We start from the raw sequence: 19,098 nt of genomic DNA, 5'->3' as shown, positions 1-19,098 counted from the left end.
CCAAACTTCAGCAAATGGGCTAAGAAACCAGGCCATTACCATTTTGAAAAACTATTCATAGTTAGTCATATTATTTTAGGAGGTTCCATTCTGGATGGAATGTTTCTAGCCTTTCTAGTAAGGTACTGACAAGTATCTCCAGCCTCTTAGAGAAGATATGGACTACTCAGTGCCCTTATTGTGTAGGTTATTGACAGTGTCCTCTGTGGCCACATAGCAAAACATCTCAATTGCTCTGAATGGATCTAAGCAGCCAACATGAACCCACAAACCCCACAAAAACTCACAATAGCCATCTCCAAAGTAGAGGCCTTTTTATTCTAGGTGGGTAGACTAGGAAATCCTTTGCTAAAATCTGCTTTGAAGAACAGGATCTCCTAAACCCACGCCATATATTTAATAGTGTTTCCTGTACCTTGGGGGGAAAATGAAAACATAAAATTATCAGATTAAACTCTGGTAAACTCAAGTGAACTCCCAGAAAATCTTTGTATACCTTTCCCAGAAAGATGAATACCATATAATTAAATTAAGTGAAACATGTGAAGCTTACAAAATTTGTATAAGAATTAGTTGGAGAAATGTGTGACAGGTTTTGTTTAGTGTTGCCATTAAAAAATAAGAGACCTGCCTTTGAAACTGCCTGAAATGATCTAATAAGAAAATGACTGTGTGCCTTCACCATCAACCCTTAGATCTAGCAGAGAATATTCACAATGTCCAGGGTACAGAGGACTCACTGGTCGCTAGCTTTCTGTTTTCCTAAAAATCTGCTTTATTAGGCCAACTTTGGAGAAAGTTGTTTGTTATTTTTGTCCAATATGAAACAGATGCATAGAATAATGAGTTAAATGATCCATAACTACAAAGATATTGCATATACTTTGACTATACAGTTCTAAAACAATATTTACAGGGTTTATCTAGTCTTTCTTGCCTTTAACTATACCTATTAGGTAGTGTTTTCTGCTGCCTGCATTGGTAGATAGAAATACTCTTCTCATTTGGGGCAAAAGACAGACATTCTAAGAGCTCTAGAATGTGTTCCCTCCCGCTACCTCATCACCATGCATTTCAATATAGGATTTTACTTGGGGGATATGTTTAAGGCGGAGCCAGTTGTCTTCATAGCCAGTTTACAGGACACTGCAATATTTATAAAGCTTCTCAACCTTGGCACTACTGAACATGTTCCCAGAGGTGGAAGAGCTCTGGTCTGTGCACCATAGGATGTTTAGCAGCATCTCTGATCTCTGCCTACCAGATGCCAGCGACCACAAAGAAACATCTCTAATTTATCCAGAGAACAGATGGATGACAAAGAAGCCCACAGAAAGATGTTCAACACCATTATACATCAGAGAAATGCAAACAAAATCTATAAGAGGATATCACATCACATGAATTAGAATGATCATCATCAAAATTTCTGCAGACAGTAAATGCTGGTGACGGTGTGGAGAAAAGGTAACCCTCCTACACTGTTGGTAGGAATGTCAATTGATACGCCACTGTGGAGAACAGTATTGAAGTTCCTTAAAAATCTAAAAATAGAACTCCCATATGATCCTGCAATCCCACTCTTGGGCATATACCCAGAGAAAACCATAATTTGAAAAGATACATGTAATATTACTCAGCCATAAAAAAGAACAAAATAATGTCATTTGCAGGGACATGGATGAACCTAGAAGCCATCATTGGAAACGAAGTGAGGCAAAGTCAAATATCACATGATATCAATTATATGTGGAATGTAAAAATCGTGGTACAAATAAACTTATTTACAAAACAGAAATAGAGTCACAGATGCAGAAAACAAACTTTTGGTTACCAAGGGAAATGTTGGGGAGGGATAAATCGGGAGATTGGGATTGACGTATGTACACTACTCTATAGATGGTCTTAGTGGTAAATAGCTCATCTGCCAATACAGGAGACATAGGGATATGGGTTCATTTGCTGAGTCAGGAAGATGCCCTGGAGTAGGGCATGGCAACACACTCTAGTATTCTTGTCTATAGAATCCCAAGGACAGAGGAGCCTGGCAGGCTACAGTTCATAGTGTTGCAGAGTCAGATGTGACAGAAGTGACTTAGCACACGTGCATACATAAAATATGTAACTAATAAAAGCTTATTGTATAGCACAGAGAACTCTACTCAATACTCCGTAATGACCCACCTGGGAAAAGAATCGAAAAAGAGTGGATATATGTAAGTTGTTAACTGATTTCTCTGAAACAAAACTAACATAACATTCTAAATCAACTACACTTTAATATAAATTAGTTAAATTATTCTAAAAATGTCTCCAGGTGTTGACAATTGCCCAGTTTGTGATACAGGGGAAAAGCCATCCCAGTTCAAAAATCACTGTTTTATACAATATCTCATTAACTCCTGATAATAACCTATAATTCTCAAGACATAACTATTGTCTTGCATCTCAGAAAGGTCATATCCTTACTTGAAGGACCTACCTCTTCCAATCCTCTACTACCTGTACCTCCAAACTGATACAGAGGGCTGTTTGCCATGTTTGCCCTCAGTCTCCTTAAGGCATTGAGGAATGCTACTGAAGGGCTTTGGTTACACAAGCCAGGCTGCGGTCACTTGTTTAGCCTATCATCCTCTTGGCCTTTACCTCAAGTTCTCTAACTACCTATAAAAGTATCCACTTATTGACAGCAGGGCCAATAGCTTGTATATTCTCTCTGCTCATTTTCAAAAAACAACAAATACTGATGACAGTCACGAAGATTTACCACCCAGTAATATGTCCAATCTGAGGGTGATAAGGGAACATTAAATAGTGTAGTCATCTTAGTCAACACTTCAAATCCTATCCACAAAGTTCTTCAGTGTGTCTGGGAGAGCCCATTAAACACTAGTTTAATGCGTGGTGTATCCCAGCTCTCTGTCAAACTGTCTACGACTATTGAAAATTCTCAGTTTCTTTTGTTCCCACCAGCCTTCTGGTATCATTCTGTCTCCAGTCTTTTCAGACAGGTATTAATGTTTGTTGGAGTTAGTAAATTAAATTCAGAAACATTTGCTAGTTATTTCAGAAGAATTCAGAATGTCTGCTTAGTAAAACTCCTACCCAACTCCTGTTCGATAAATTACTTCAGAGACTTGTGAACTACACCATAATCCACAGTTAGAAATGAGCCTCAGCACTGTTTTCTCACTGTAGTTAAAACTTTAAAGAGCCATTTCTCATGTTCTTATAAATTCCTTTCAAAAATGATTATATCAACCTTACCACTTCTCCCAGCACTCCTCACTCCTAAGTACTTTTCTATCAACAACTCTGAATGGTGATGAGGTTTATAGACAGGCTAAAAAAAAGTACTTTCAAACTTCAAAAATAATAATAAAATTTTAAAAATAGTCCATGAAAGATAAAGATTATCTTGTTATCATCCTTAAAACTAGGTACCTGGTAATATTCTTTAAAGCCAATACTGAAAACTGTTCTCTCTCTGCAAGACTGCAAGAGCATCTGGATTCCAGCTGTGTGTTTAGTGACTGAAATTCGAACTACATAATAATCTTTCTAGATTTTTTGAATAGTGCCCTGAATAGTGGTAAACTTGAGAATTCAATATAATTTTATTTGTTAGCATTTATTGTCTCTGGTCCTTAAACCCTTTGACAGAGTGATCCTCCTTGAATGTCTTGAATACCGGCAGCTATACTCACTCTGTTCTCATTGTTATCATATCCCATTAATGGAAAACAGACCATTGATTCCTAGTATATATCTCCCATTTCAATTTTCCCTATCATTCCTTCAATACTAGGAAATCAGAGAAGTCCATGTTGTATAAACTTAATTCCAAAAAATCTCTTTTCTATCATGAGCCTGACAAGTGGAACCAATTGAAAATTGATTACCTATTTCATCTTACTTCTATTTAATAATGTGCATTTACCCAGAGTCCCGGTATGGGGACTTTAAACAGTGCTTTATCCCCATCCAAGTTGGAATAAGACTTAATCAGTTCACTGATTTCAATCAAGTTTCTGCAGTCTTGACAGATATCATAAAGGAACATGTATGACATGATATACATGTCATGACTAAAATATTATAGTGATCATGGTCCCACTCATTGATATTTCACCAATTCAAACAAATGTTCTGTTAAAGTAACCCCCTGGCCTTTAATATCAGAAAAAGTGAAAAGTATTAGGCACTCAGTCATATTTGACTGTTTGCTACCCAGTGAACTATAGTCCACCAGGCTCTTCTGTCAATTGAATGTCCCAGGCAAGAATACTAGAGTGGGTAGCCATTCCCTTCTCTAGGGATCTTCCAGACTGAGGGATCGAACCCAGGTCTCCTACATTGTAGGTGGATTCTTTACCGCCTGAGCCACCAGGGAAGCCCTTAATATCAGAATGCATAGTCAGTTATCATAAAGGACTTTCCTGCATAGAATCCAGAAGGCTATGTAAAGAAAGTATTTATTTAGGGCTCAGACTATTATAATTTTTATGAAATCCACTCAAAGGTAGACTCAGGAGTACCTACTGCATCTTATCACATCAACATCTGCCTCTGCTTCTGATTTTCAAGCTGCAAGTAGGACTGTATCCTTCTATGGTAGCCCACATGGCAACTCATATTGAGCTCTCAGGGAGACCCACTTCCCCAGACTCCATGCACTTCCTCTCTCATTTCTTTCTTTTTTTTCCCCCTACAATCCAGTCAATCCAAAAATACTTCTTGTTATACAACTTAACCATTACCACTTTAAAACAAAACCATCATCTTCTCTCACTGAACTGCCATGATAACCTTCTAATTTGTCTCCCTACAATCATTAGTGTCTCCTTATTATTTATTTGTCACACAGAGGCCAGATTGTTTTTTATATGAATCATATTTTTCCCCTCTGAAAACCATCTGTTAGTTTCTAATCACACTTAGAATTAAGTCCAAACTCTTTGCCAAAGCCTCAAACAGCCTCCATTGTCTGTGATCCAGTCTCTCTCCTACACTTTGCCTCTTCAATGGATTGTTTGTGCTATTCTTAGTCGCTCAGTCGTGTTCAACCCTTTGTGACCCCTTAGACTGTAGACTGCCAGGCTCCTCTGTCCACGGGGATTCTCCAGGCAAGAACACTGGAGCGGGTTGCCATGCCCTGCTCCAGGGGATCTTTCTAACCCAAGGATCAAACCCAGGTCTCCCACATTGCAGGTAGATTCTTTACCATTTGAGACACAAGGGAAGCCCAAGAATACTGGAGTAGGTAGCCTATCCCCTCTCCAGGGAATCTTGCCAACACATGAATCAAACTGGGGTCTCATGCATTGCAGCTGAGCTACCAGGGAAGCCCCTTGAATGGAATACACAAGCACTTCGTAAAGTACAAATTGCTTGGTCCTCATATTCATCAACTTCTTTCCTCTGAAGTTTAAATAGATGACTCCTCATCATGCAGGTCTCTGTGAAGCCATCTTCTTCTCAGAAAGGTATCCTAGTAACTCTATCAAAATGAACATTCCCATTGAGAATAATGTTTGCTGTGGGTTTGTCGAATATGGCCTTTATTATGTTGTGGTAGGTTCCTTGAATGCCAATTTTCTGGAGGGTTTTTTTCTTTTCTTTGTACGTCATAAATGGGTGTTTAATTCTGTTGAAAGCTTTCTCTGCATCTGTTGAGATGATCATATGGTTTTTATCTTTCAAATTGTTAACACAATGTATCACATTGATTGATTTGAATATTGAAGAATCCTTACATCCCTGGGATAAACTCTATGTAGTCATAGTGTATGATCATTTTAATATGTTGTTGGTGTCTGTTTGCTAAGATTTTGTTGAGGATTTGGGTTTTGGTATCAGGGTGATTGTGGCCTTGTAGAATGATTTTGGAAGTGTTCCTTCCTCTGTAACTTTTTGGAAGAGTTTGAGCGGGATAGGTGAGTTTGGAAGAGTTTGAGCAGGATAGGAAGAGTTTGAGTGGGATAGCTCTTCTCTAAACTTTTGGTAGAATTTGCCTGTGAAGCCATCTGATTTGACTTTTGCTTACTGGGAGGTTTTTGATAGCAGTTTCAATTTCAGTGCTTGTGATTAGTCTGTTCATATTTTATATTTACTCCTGGTTCAGTCTTAGAATGCTATACTTTTCTAAGAACTTGTCCATTTCTTCCAGGTTGTTCAGTTTATTGGCATATAGTTCCTTGTGGCAGTCTTTTAAGATCCTTTGTTTTTCTGCATTGTCTGCTGTAGCTTCTTTTTCATTTCTAATTTTATAGATTTCTTTCTTCTCCCCTTTTTTTCTTGATGACTTTAGCTAAAGGTTTGTCACTTTTGTTTATTTTCTCAAAGAACCAGCTTTTGATTTTATTGATCTTTGCTATTGTTTCTATCATTTTTGTAAATTTATTTCTGCTCTGATCTTTATGATTTCTTTCTGCCCACTAACTTTGGGATTTTTCTTGTTCTTTCTTCCTAGTTGCTTTAGGTGTAAGATTTTTTAGTTTATTTTTAAGATTGTATATTTGATGTTTTGCTCATTTCTTGAGGTAGACTTGTATTGCTGTAAACGTCACTCTTGCCACTGCTTTTACTACATCCCATTGGTTTTGAGTCATCTTGTTTCAATTGTCATTTGTTTCAAGATTTTTTTTTTATTACTTCAGTGACCTTCTGGCTATTTAGAAGCATATTCTTTGATCTTCATGTGTTTATGTTTTTACCATCCTCCCCCATCTCCCTGTGTTTGATATCTAACCTTATAGCTCTATGGTTAGAAAAAATGCTTACTGAACTTTCAATTTTCTTAAATTAACCAAGATTCAGTTCAGTCACTCAGTCGTGTCCAACTCTTTGTGACCCCATGAATCACAGCATGCCAGGCCTTCCTATTCATAATCAACTCCTGGAGTCTACACAAACTCATGTCCATAGGGTCGGTGATGCCATCCAGCCACCTCATCTTCTGTCATTCCCTTCTCCTCCTGCCCCTAATCCCTCCCAGCATCAGGGTCTTTTCCAGTGAGTCAGCTCTTTGCATGAGGTGGCCAAAGTATTGGAGTTTCAGCTTTAACATCGCTCCTTCCAATGAACACCCAGGACTGATCTCCTTTAGGATGGACTGGTTGGACCTCGCTGTAGTCCAAGGGTCTTCTCCAATACTATAGCTCAAAAGCATCAATTCTTCGGCATTCAGCTTTCTTCACAGTCCAACTCTCACATCCATACATGACCACAGGAAAAACCATAGCATTGACTAGACGGACTTTTGTTGGCAAAGTAATGTCTCTGCTTTTCAATATGCTATCTAGGTTGGTCATAACTTTCCTTCCAAGGAGTAACCACGTTTTAGTTTCATGGCTGCAATCACCATCTGCAGTGATTTTGGAGCACAAAAAAAGAAATAAAGTCTGACACTGTTTCCACTATTTCCCCATCTATTTCCCATGAAGTGATGGGACCAGATGCCATGATCTTAGTTTTCTGAACGTTGAGCTTTAAGCCAACTTTTTCACTCTCCTTTTTCACTTTCACCAAGAGGCTTTTTAGTTTCTCTTCACTTTCTGCCATAAGGGTGGTGTCATCTGCATATCTGAGGTTATTGATATTTCTCCCAGCAATCTTGATTCCAGCTTGTGTTTCTTCCAGTCCAGCATGTCTCATGATGTACTCTGCATATAAGTTAAATAAGCAGGGTGACAGTATACAGCCTTGACATACTCCTTTTCCTATTTGGAACCAGTCTGTTGTTCCATGTCCAGTTCTAACTGTTGCTTCCTGATCTGCATACCGATTTCTCAAGAGGCAGGTCAGGTGGTCTGATATTCCCATCTCTTTCAGAATGTTCCACAGTTGATTGTGATCCACACAGTCAAAGGCTTTGGCATAGTCAATAAGGCAGAAATAGATATTTATCTGGAACTCTCTTGCTTTTTCAATGATCCAGCGGATGTTGGCAATTTGATCTCTGGTTCCTCTGCCTTTTCTAAAACCAGCTTGAACACCTGGAAGTTCATGGTTCCAGTATTGTTGAAGCGTAGCTTGGAGAATTTGACCATTATTTTACTAGCATGTGAGAGATGTTACTCAGTCATAAAAAGGAATTATTTTAAGTCAATTCTAATGCCGTTGATGAACATAGAACTTGTTACAGAGAGTCAAGTAAGTAAGAAAGAGAAAAACAAGTATTGTATATACACACATAAAAATGGAATTAGTGATGACCTGGAGGGATGGGATCAGAGGGGGAGGGAGGTTCAAAAGTGAGACACTTTCCATCAGAGAAATTATCACTTTCTAAATTGTGTAACATGTGTTAACTCCTTATAGAGCAAATACTCTGTGGTTTGCCACTGTATCTCCAGCAACAGAATGATGTCTAGAATGTGGTAGGAGTTTCATAAATATTTAATGAATGAGGCAGTGCCTTCCTACATTTCCTCATTCTTGCCTTGTCTTAGCCACGTAAGCACAGGTGATCAGTTATTCTAATCTCCATGTTTTTGTTTGTTTGTTTGTTTGCTTGCTTGCTTTTCTGTGCATGTATGTTTTTCCTGGATAGTTGGAAGATCTTAGATACAGGAAAGGGAAGAAGTAAAAGAAGGAAGGAAATTCCTGTTAGAAGGCTCAGAGTCTAATTAGGCTATATACACAAGAAGATGGTAAGCCTCTTAAGTCGCTCATTCAGTCTTGTCCAACTCTTTGCAACCTCGTGGACTGTAGCCCACTAGGCTCCATATCTTTAATACTTTGTTATTAAAAAAAAAAAAAACAGACAAACCTGTTAGTCTCCGTTATCTAATCTTAATTGCACTACAAAAAGTTCCCATGAATTTTATTGCTTGTTTAGTTGGAGTCAAAAAAGAAGATGGAGATTATCTTCCACATCGAGATCCCAGGGCTCCATGCTCTAAAGAAAGTGAAAGTGAAAGTCGCTCAGTCAGGTCTAACTCTTTGCTACCCCATGGACCATAGCCTGCCAGGCGCCTCTGTCCATGGGACTCTCAAGAATACTGGAGAAGGCTGACTTTCTCTTCTCCAGAGGATATTTCTGACCCAGGTATTGAACTCAGGTCTCCTGCACTGCAGACAGATTCCCTACCATTTGAGCCACACAGAAGCTTGTTACAAGGGTCACCTCAAATTAAGCCCTTTAATTTAAATAGCACCTCTACCACAGTAGATTATGTCTCCAGGCTTATGAATTTCTCAAAAACCGATGAGTAGTCAGAAAATCTTTGGGTTTAATAGGGCTGGGATTTTGCCAGGTTAGTAAGCAGAAAGAGAGGAATCAAAACTGAGTTGAAAAGGGAAGAGCTAAGACAGGGTGTATAGGTAGTGGGAAAATTATAGGATCAATCTGATAATCAGAATTCACTGGGAAACAGCAGAGGTGTGCGTCTTAGAGTGGGCTTCCCAGGTAGCAATGGTGGTAAAGAACTCACCTGCAAATGCAGGAGACATAAGAGACCTAGGTCAGGAAGATCCCCTGGAGAAGGGCATGGCAACCCACTCCACTATTCTTGCCTGGAGAATCCCAGGGACAGAAAGAGCCTTGCAGGCTACAGTTCAGAGTGATGCAAAGAGTTGGACATGACTGAAGCAACTTAGCACATGCAGCACAGTCTTCGGGTGGGCTGTCAAAGAGTGTACTATGCAAAATCACAATATTGAAAGTGTTACAGTTTTGATGGTAATGAAGTCTAGGCTATAACCATGGGAAGGAAGATAACTATTTCACTTCCAGATGCTGCTGTGTATACATACACCTATGTATCAAAACTACTAAAAATAAAGAAACACCTGTGGGGAAGCAGTGACCTTAGGAGAAAGCTAGATTCAAACCACAGAAAGAGCTAAATATAATGCTTAGAGAAGAAACTGTATATATAGGTGTTATGGGATAAGCTGTGTTCCCCAGCAATTTACAGATTGAAGTCCTAAAACTTAGCACCTCAGAATGTGACCATATTTTAAGATATAGTTTTAAATAGGCACTTAACTTTAAAATGATGATTGTGCTGGGCCCTAACTGACCATGACTGGTGTCCTCATAAGAAAAGGAAATTTAGACACAGAGAGTTACAGACAGAAGATCATGTGAAGACACAAGTGAGAAAATGGCAAACTACAAGCCATTTTCTTCATAGGAAACCAACCTTGCCAATACCTTGATCTCAGAGTTCCAGCCTCAAGAATTACGAAAAACACTTCTGTTGTTTAAGTCATCAATCTGGGTTGCTTGTTATGATAACGTTAGCAAACTTTACAATAGCGGATTTTGCTATCGATATTAGTCCAGGAAACATAGTGAAAGAGTTTGATGAGTTGAGATGGAGAGTGGTGAGATATTGAATCAAATTAGAAGATGTTCAGAAAAATAAATAAATAAATAAAGGCCAAGTGTTACTGAATGAACTGGAAGACTTGAATTTCTTAGGCTGACAGAAGAGAAGCAATATACATTATAAAGGGATCAAATCCAAGGTTCACTTATGGAAAGAAACATACTTAAATCTAAATTATTTGCATTTTAGAAGTAACTTTTTAGATGGTCAATAGTGGAGATGTAAGAAGTGTTAAGGATATGTGGACTTTCATTACCATGCAATTATTAATTCATAATACAATGGGAAAAAAAAGGATTTCTGGTACAAAGAGAAACTAATATTTTGCAGAAAAAAACATTTACTTTTGCTTCAATGACTATACTAAAGCCTTTGACAGTGTGGATCAAAAGAAACTGTGGGAAATTCTTAAAGAGATGAGAATACTAAACCACCTCACCTGCCTCCTGAGAAACATGTATGCAGGTCAAAAACAAGTGTAAACTAGACATGGAACAATGGACTGTTTCCAAATCGGGAAAAAAGTACATAAATCTGTATACTATCACCCTGCTTATTTAACCTTTATTTAAATAACTTATTTAACTTATATATAATTAACTTAATAATTTAACTTATTTAACTTATATGCAGCATTTCCCACCATGGGAAAGGCTGGGATGGATGAAGCACAAACTGGAATCAAGATTGCAGGAAGAAATATCAATAACCTCAAATATGCAGATGACACCACCCATGTGGCAGAAAGCAAAGAGGAACTAAAGAGCCTCTTGATGAAAGTGAAAGAAAAGAGTGAAAAGGCTGGCTTAAAAAAGTATTAAAAAACAAAGATCATGGTATCCAGTCCCATCACTTCATGGCAACAGATGTGGAAACAATGGAAACAGTGGGAGACTTTATTTTCTTGGACTCCAAAACCATTGCAGATGGTGGCTGTGGCCATGAAGTTAAAAGACGCTTGCTCCTTGGAAGAAAAGCTATGACCAACCTAGATAGCATATTAAAAAGCAGACACATTACTTTGCCAACAAAGTCCATCTAGTCAAAGCTATGGTTTTCCCAGTAGTCATGATGGATGTGAGAGTTGGACCATAAAGAAAACTAATGCTGAAGAATTGATGCCTTTGAACTGTGGTGTTGGAGAAGACACTTGAGAGTCCCTTGGACTTCAAGGAGATCCAACCAGTCCATCCTAAAGGAAACCAGTCCTGAATATTCATTGGAAGGACTGATGCTGAAGCTGAAGCTTTGGTACTTTGGCCACCTGATGAGAAGTGACTCATTAGAAAAGACCCTGATAATGAGAAATATTGAAAAGAGGAGGTAAAGAGAGCAACAGAGGATTAGATGATTGGATGGCCTCACTGGCTCAATGGACATGAGCTTGAGCGATCTCCAAGAGTTGGTGACAAACCGGGAAGCCTGGCGTGCTGCAGTTTACAATGTTGCAAAGAGTCAGATAGGACTGAGTGACTGAACGGAACTGAGGGCTACAAACCTGATAAAAATAAATAAATAAAATGATAGAAAGCTTGGCAGACAGTTCCGTACTCATGGTGACCCTCAATAAATGCTCACTGAAGGGAAAAACACTGAATTAGTGCCACCAGGAAATATCCAGATTAAACAATGAAGAATAACTTGTAGTAAAAAAAATAACAGAAAGGTTAAGTTACTTACTGATTACATTCCATTCCAAGGAATTGCATATAGAATCTCTTTAGAAAGCAATACAACATAGGAGAATAAAGTCATTAAAATCACAGACCCGCTTTTTAGATAATGAGACCCAGATTTATAATTGTGAGCCGCATTTTCTGCAATTTCCCAAGGGAATTTCTTTTTAGCTGAGTTTATTGGCAAAAACTTGACAACTTGTGTCTTAACAAGCAACAAAGTACAGCCAATCAATAAACTGTGAAATGACAAATATTAGCAATTAATGTTGAGTATAAATTATGGCCACGTCAGAAGGTAAATAGTCTCCAGTGTTACTGCTTTACTTTAAGTGCTGATAACCTGTCCAGATTTTATTGTTGCACTCAAAATAAAGTGAGTCTCAATACAGATAACTGAGTATTAATTACTGCTTAGTACCTTGACCAGTGTATAACACTGTCAACAAAACAATCAATCTAAGAAAGAAGTGAAGATTTTTATTTGAGTCAAATTGAGGGTTATAACCCAGGAACAACATCTGAGAAAGTTCTAAGACTTGTTCCACATATTAGAAGGCAGAAGAAATGCTCAGTCACTTAGTCATTTCCGACTCTTGGTGACTCCCTCAACTGTAGACCACCAGCCTCCTCTGTCCATGGGTTTTTCCAGGCAAGAATACTAGAGTCGGTTGCCATTAGAAGGCAAAGCACAGTTATATAAGTTTTTTTGAGACAGATGGCTGTACATGACATATTAGTAGTAGTTTATATAATCCAGATCTGCAAGTACAAAGTGATGGGCTATGGTGACCCCCTTACAAGAGCAGGAAGGAATGTCATCTTCCAAAGAATTGTCTTGTTAATGCTATGAGAATGTGGCTTTTTATGACTGAGCATGCATTTCTGCTGTCAGGGAGGTTTGGTTGAGGCATAATGCCAGATACACAATACCCAGTAGAGGGAGTTCAGTTCAATTCACTTTCTGCACAGTCATGTCTGACTCATTACAACCCCATGGACTGCAGCATGCCAGGTTTCCCTGTCCATCACCAACTCCCAGAGCTTGCTCAAACTCATGTCCATCAAGCTGGTGATACCATCCAACCATATCATCCTCTGTCAACCCCTTCTCCTCCCGCCCTCAATCTTTCCCAGCATCAGAGTCTTTTCCAGTGAGTCAGTTCTTTGCATCTGGAGAAGGCAATGGCACCCCACTCCAGTACTCTTGCCTGGAAAATCCCATGGACCGAGGAGCCTGGTATGCTGCAGTCCATGGGGTCATGAAGAGTTGGACATGACTGAGTGACTTCACTTTCACTTTTCACTTTCATGCATTGGAGAAGGAAATGGTAAACCACTCCAGGATTCTTGCCTGGAGAATCCCAGGGATGGGGGAGCCTGATGGGCTGCCATCTATGGGTTCGCACCGAGTCAGACACTACTGAAGCAACTTAGCAGCAGCAGCAGCAGTTCATTGCATCAGATGGCCAAAGTATTGGAGTTTCAGCTTCAGCATCAGTACTTCCAATGAATATTCAGGACTGTTGGATCTCCTTGCAGTCCAAGGGACTCTCAAGAGTCTTCTCCAACATCACAGTTCAAAAGCATCAATTGTTTGGTGCTCAGATTTTTTTTACAGTCCAACTCACACATCCTTACATGACTACTGGGAAACCATAGCTTTGACTAGACAGACTTTTTCCACAAAGTAATGTCTATACTTTTTAATATGCTGTCTAGGTTGGTCATAACTTTTCTTCTAAGAAATAAGCATCTTTTAATTGCAAGACGGCAGTCACCATCTGCAGTGATTTTGGAGCCCAAGAAAATAAAGTCTGTCACTGTTTCCATTGTTTCCTCATCTATTTGCCATGAAGTGATGGGACCAGATGCCATGATCTTAGTTTTTTGAATGTTGAGTTTTAAGCCAGCTTTTTCACTCTCCTCTTTCACTTTCATCAAAGGACTCTTGTTCCTCTTCACTTTCTGCCATAACAGTGGTGTCATCCTCGTATCTGAGGTTATTGATATTCTCCTGGCAAACTTGATTCCAGCTTGTGCTTCAATCAGGCCAGCATTTAGCATGATTTCTGCATATAAGTTAAACAAGCAGGGGACAATATACATTCTTGATGCACTCCTTTCCCAATTTTGAACCAGTCCATTGTTCCATGTCTGGTTCTAACTGGTCCAAGCCGAGCTTCAACAGTATGAGAAAGTGGAGGCCGAATGGCAGAGAACATATTTTATTTTTAATTTGTCTAATCTTATCACAAAATATGAATTTTATTTTATAACATCATCATCCTTTTGATATAGCAACTTTTTAATCACTAGAAAAATTGACAACACTGTCTGAGTTGAATGCAATTCAGTTGGCGCCTACTTGAATGTATTATATCTCTTTTGTTTGCTGTACATATGCAGCTTGTACTTGTGCTGCTTTACTGTTGAGGGCAAATCCTCATCTTTTTCTCCCTTTCTTGCTATACATGAAATAAGTATTATATAAATTTCCTCTGTGAATGCACCAAATCTGTAAAAGAGAGGTGAAGTTGTCCTTAAGTTTTCTAGATGATTTTTATGAATAAGTGGTCATCAAAAATGAGACTTATGGCTGATTCATGTTGAGGTTTGACAGAAAACAGCAAAATTCTGTAAAGCAATTATCCTTCAATAAAAAATAAATTGATTAAAAAAAAGACGCAACCAAGGAAAAAAGGAGAAATTATCCTAACAAATGTAGTTTAAAAAACAAAAACAAACCCTACCCAGCTGCATCTGGCAGCTATAGTGATTAAGCAATGTAAAAATTATTGGAATTAAAACTGCTAATAGAAAACAAAGACAGCTCAATTGTCTGAATCTGAAGTTAGTAACTAACTTACAGTAGTGATTATAAAATAAATAGATACAAAAAACTACTTTAAATTTCACAGGAGCATCTTGGAGAATAAAGAGGAGCTATACAGACCTCCATCACATCATAACTTTGTATTTTAAATTCACTAAGTTCTTCATCTTTAAAGCATGGAAAGTAATAAATCTGCTTTACAATTTTGTTGATATCACATAGGTTGGCATACAAGGAAATTTTAGAACAAAGCCTCAACTTGTCATAATATTCATCAAGTACTAGTAGCATTAGCTGTTATTGTGATTGTGCTATTGTAGGAGACTATATGCTTCTGCAAAACGTGGCTTTTTGGCTTAAGGACTGTTTTGGTCTTATTATTTTGAAAAACAGTAGAAACTGAAGCTCTGGGAACAGTAAGCTACCCTTTTGTAATGGAAACTTACGTTTGTAAAGAATTTCTCCATCTTGAAGCTTTCCTGGTGGCTCAATGGTAAAGAATCTGCCTGCTAATGCAGGAGAGGGGGGTTTGATTTCTACTGTCAGGATGATCCCCCAGAGAAGGACATGACAACCCACTCCAAGTATTCTTCTCTGGAAAATTCCATGAACAGAGGAGCCTGGCAGGCAACAGAACATGGGGTCACAAAAGAGTCAGACATGACGTAGTGGCTAAACAACAACTCTCACTGTACCTGGAAGAGAAGGATGACTCTAAATCATGAGCAATTTCTATCAATGGAGAAGGCATAGACTCAAATCTTTTCCTTGTTATTGAACTATTTTTGATAATCATCCCTTGACTCGCCTCCTCTGCACTTTTCTATGCTTTAATTAAAGATTACAGTTGAATTCAGGTTCTAGCCACCTCTTTGAGTTTACTTATTCCTTAGTTTCTCCCATATAAACATATTAATGTATTTCTTTTTTTACTAATTAATCACTTCCCTGGTGGCTCAGACAGAAGGCATCTGTCTACAATGTGGGAGACCTGGGTTTGATCCCTGGGTCCGGAAGTTCCCTGGAGAAGGAAATGGCAACCTACTCCAGTAATCTTGCCTAGAAAATCCCATGGACAGAGGAGCCTGGTGTCCATGGGGTCACAGAGTTGGACACGACTGAGTGACTTCACTTTCTTTCTTTTATAACAGGGTTCTCAGTTAAGAACCTAAAAGAATAAAAGGAATTTTTTCCCTCTCCTCGCACCATTATTGCAAACAATTTCATTAATATTTATTGAGCCTCCACTATGTGAAAGTGATTATAATAAAAACAATTTATGAATCTTCAGAGTGACAATCAATTTTAAAAGTTCATGTTGAAATTTTGTCACCTAATTCTTTCCTGTCCACCATCTACACAAATCCAGTCTAACCACCTGAATGCAAATTTATACTCCTCAGCGATTTAAATTATGCCATTATTCCATTGCCCATTTTTTATCACAGATTTAAGCTCTTTAGTGCTACGAAAACTGCAGACACAGAAGTTCATGATTTATGTATCTATTTGATAGCCTCACCCCTGACTTCCTAGCCTCAAATCTAGCCTACTTAGCTCTGTTAACTGTTTTTAATCTTGCATATTAGAGAAGCTATTCAAATGTTCTTAAGCATCATCTTGGCACTTTAATTGAAATATATCTTTACATTTAAAAAAATGAAACATAACAGTGAATAAAAGCAGTCCTTTATTCACAGTGTATGCTAATGTTGACCCAACTGTGACTTCCTGGGATTTCCTGAACTCATCACTTTGATGACCATGGGTATTTTAACTTCATTGCTCTCCCAATTGCAAAGGAGCTTTTGACATTTGGATTTTGTGTTCTTTTAATGACAATCGCAATTAAAGCTTTCCCACATCAATAAGCTAAGTTTCTGAGGCCATTTCAAAGGATGAATTCAATATTCAAATTGCATGATGTTTATTGATTTGAGGGCTATTTGTGTGACTGGAAATGTACTCATTAGAAATATTCTTGACACTATTGATAAAAAATAGTGAAAAGAACTAATTTCACTCAAATATTCTGTGTTCATATAATTAGAACATAGCTGAAGCCCAGATAATTCATTGATTAGCACTGGACGTATACAGAGAAAGCTGCCAACTCTCAGGCCTGACAAACAGTGCTTATATTGAAAGGATGAGTATCTAAACTGCATTTACAGATTACTGAAAGTGCAGTTGAATTACTCCAGAGTCATTTTTAAAAAGTCTCCCAAGAAACTTTGGGTTTAGACAGTTTAGAAGTAGAAGCTTCTTCTTTAGCCCATGGCCCCTAGTAGATTTGGGAGCACTTGATGCCCACCCTAGGTTCACAGGGTACAAGTGAGGGCTTCCTTTGTAAGCCCTACAGACACCTGCTGACACAATATATTTTTACTAGCTAGAAAAACATAGAATAAATAAATAAAGTAAACAAATCTTCCTGGAGCAATTTAGAGATGTTTGTTTCATTCACACTTGTCTTGAGATTATACCTACCCATAAACAGTGGGTTAAAGGATAATTATAATTATCTACATAGTGTGTCATTAAAATTTTTCTCTTTGCCAAAACATTGATTTATTCGGTTTCCAACCTTTTTAAATCATGTGTTCACTTCATACCTAAAAATAAATAAATAAATATAAAGCCAAAGTCATTTCAAGTTATTCAGTAATCAGCTGAAGAAGAATTGAACATTTATCTTGTCTAACATTCCTTTCTAGGCTTAGTGTTTTTAATAAGCCAAAATAAATAACTTTTAAATTTATTTTTACATATATTTATGTAAGGAAAAAGAATACATAATAATCAGAATCATTTGGAAAATAAATGTAGCTGGCATTTCAGGAATCCTTTTCCTTGAATAAAAAAAGGAAATCAAGTACATAGTCTTAGACCCTGTTTTGAGCTTAATGCAGATGTGCTAGGAAAAAAATAGCAAAGAAACTCTTTATATTTAAAAAATAGAAAGGGAATAAATATATAAAAGGAGGAAAAGATGTGTATGTATACTCCTGTCATCTCATACTAGGCAGAAGCAAGAAAGAAGCTAATTTTTGGTGATGCTGTCTGTTCTCACTAACAAATTGCACAAAATAGTTGAAGACACATCAATGGGCAATGACCATTGCTGCTTTAATGTTGTTAAAATGTAGTACATCTATATAATCTAACATTAATGTAATTTATATAATTGTCTTCATATATTACTGTTAACTCTATTGTATAGACGGAAACCTGAAGATATCAGAAGGTTTCAATGACTAACTTAAGGCAGCCTGGCCAGTTGGCAGAAAGGGTACTACTAGCAATAGAAACTGTCACAGCCATACACAGCAATTCCATTGTACAGATGTAGCAAAGAGGAAAAGCGTGTACATAGAAAAGAGGCTACATAGAATGGGCAAGCAACTGTAAACAGAATATACAATTTTTGACTGATTTTATTCTCTGTGTGTGTGTTTGTGTGTGTGTGTGTGTGTGTGGAGACAGAGAGTATCAATTAGAGTAATAATTGTGTGTCTTGTTCTAGAAACCCAGAGAGGAAAAACTGACCATCAGTATAACAAAATTAACAGCAAAAGGAGTTGTTTCATAAGCTGAATGATAATTGACATGAAATGATGTATACAATTTTGTTTGATATTTGCATCTCCTGTATGCAAAGATTGCTTTATGTAGGGGATAGTGGACCTTTTTCAATGAGTGCTTTGACTTTTCCTAATATGATTAAGAAGCAAATAATATGAAAAAAAACATTCACTTCCAAATAAACAATAAACTGTCTATCTAAATAATATCAAAAAATAATCCTTTCTGTAAATATTTGAACTCATATATATGAAGCATTTTATACATCCTACTGAATATGGTAATAGATATTATTTCTTGTCTTTCACTCTAATTCTTTTTATTACAAACAGATTTCTGCATATCATCTTTCTAGTTAGAAAAAATTAGAAAAGTTAGAAAAAATTTTACTTTCCTTAAGACAGTTTTCTCAAAATAGCATTGTTTATCCATATATCAATTTATTTAATAATATTTCCTGAGTACTTACCATATGACCAACACTGTGTCAGTTTCCAAGTGTTAGGTACTTAGAATAGGAAAAAGGAGTCCAGAATGGTCTTGGCTAAAAGACAAAGAAGGGAAAAGCCCATGAAATGGAACAAAGGAAGGTCCCAGGACCAGGGTGAGGCCCTCAGGTGAAACAAACAGCCCTCCTGGCTGGCTCAATTTACACAGGACA

The sequence above is a fragment of the Budorcas taxicolor genome, chromosome 12 (assembly GCF_023091745.1).
Source record: "Budorcas taxicolor isolate Tak-1 chromosome 12, Takin1.1, whole genome shotgun sequence".
In the NCBI taxonomy this organism is placed as follows: Eukaryota; Metazoa; Chordata; class Mammalia; order Artiodactyla; family Bovidae; genus Budorcas; species Budorcas taxicolor.
This window is presented reverse-complemented; position numbering follows the sequence as displayed.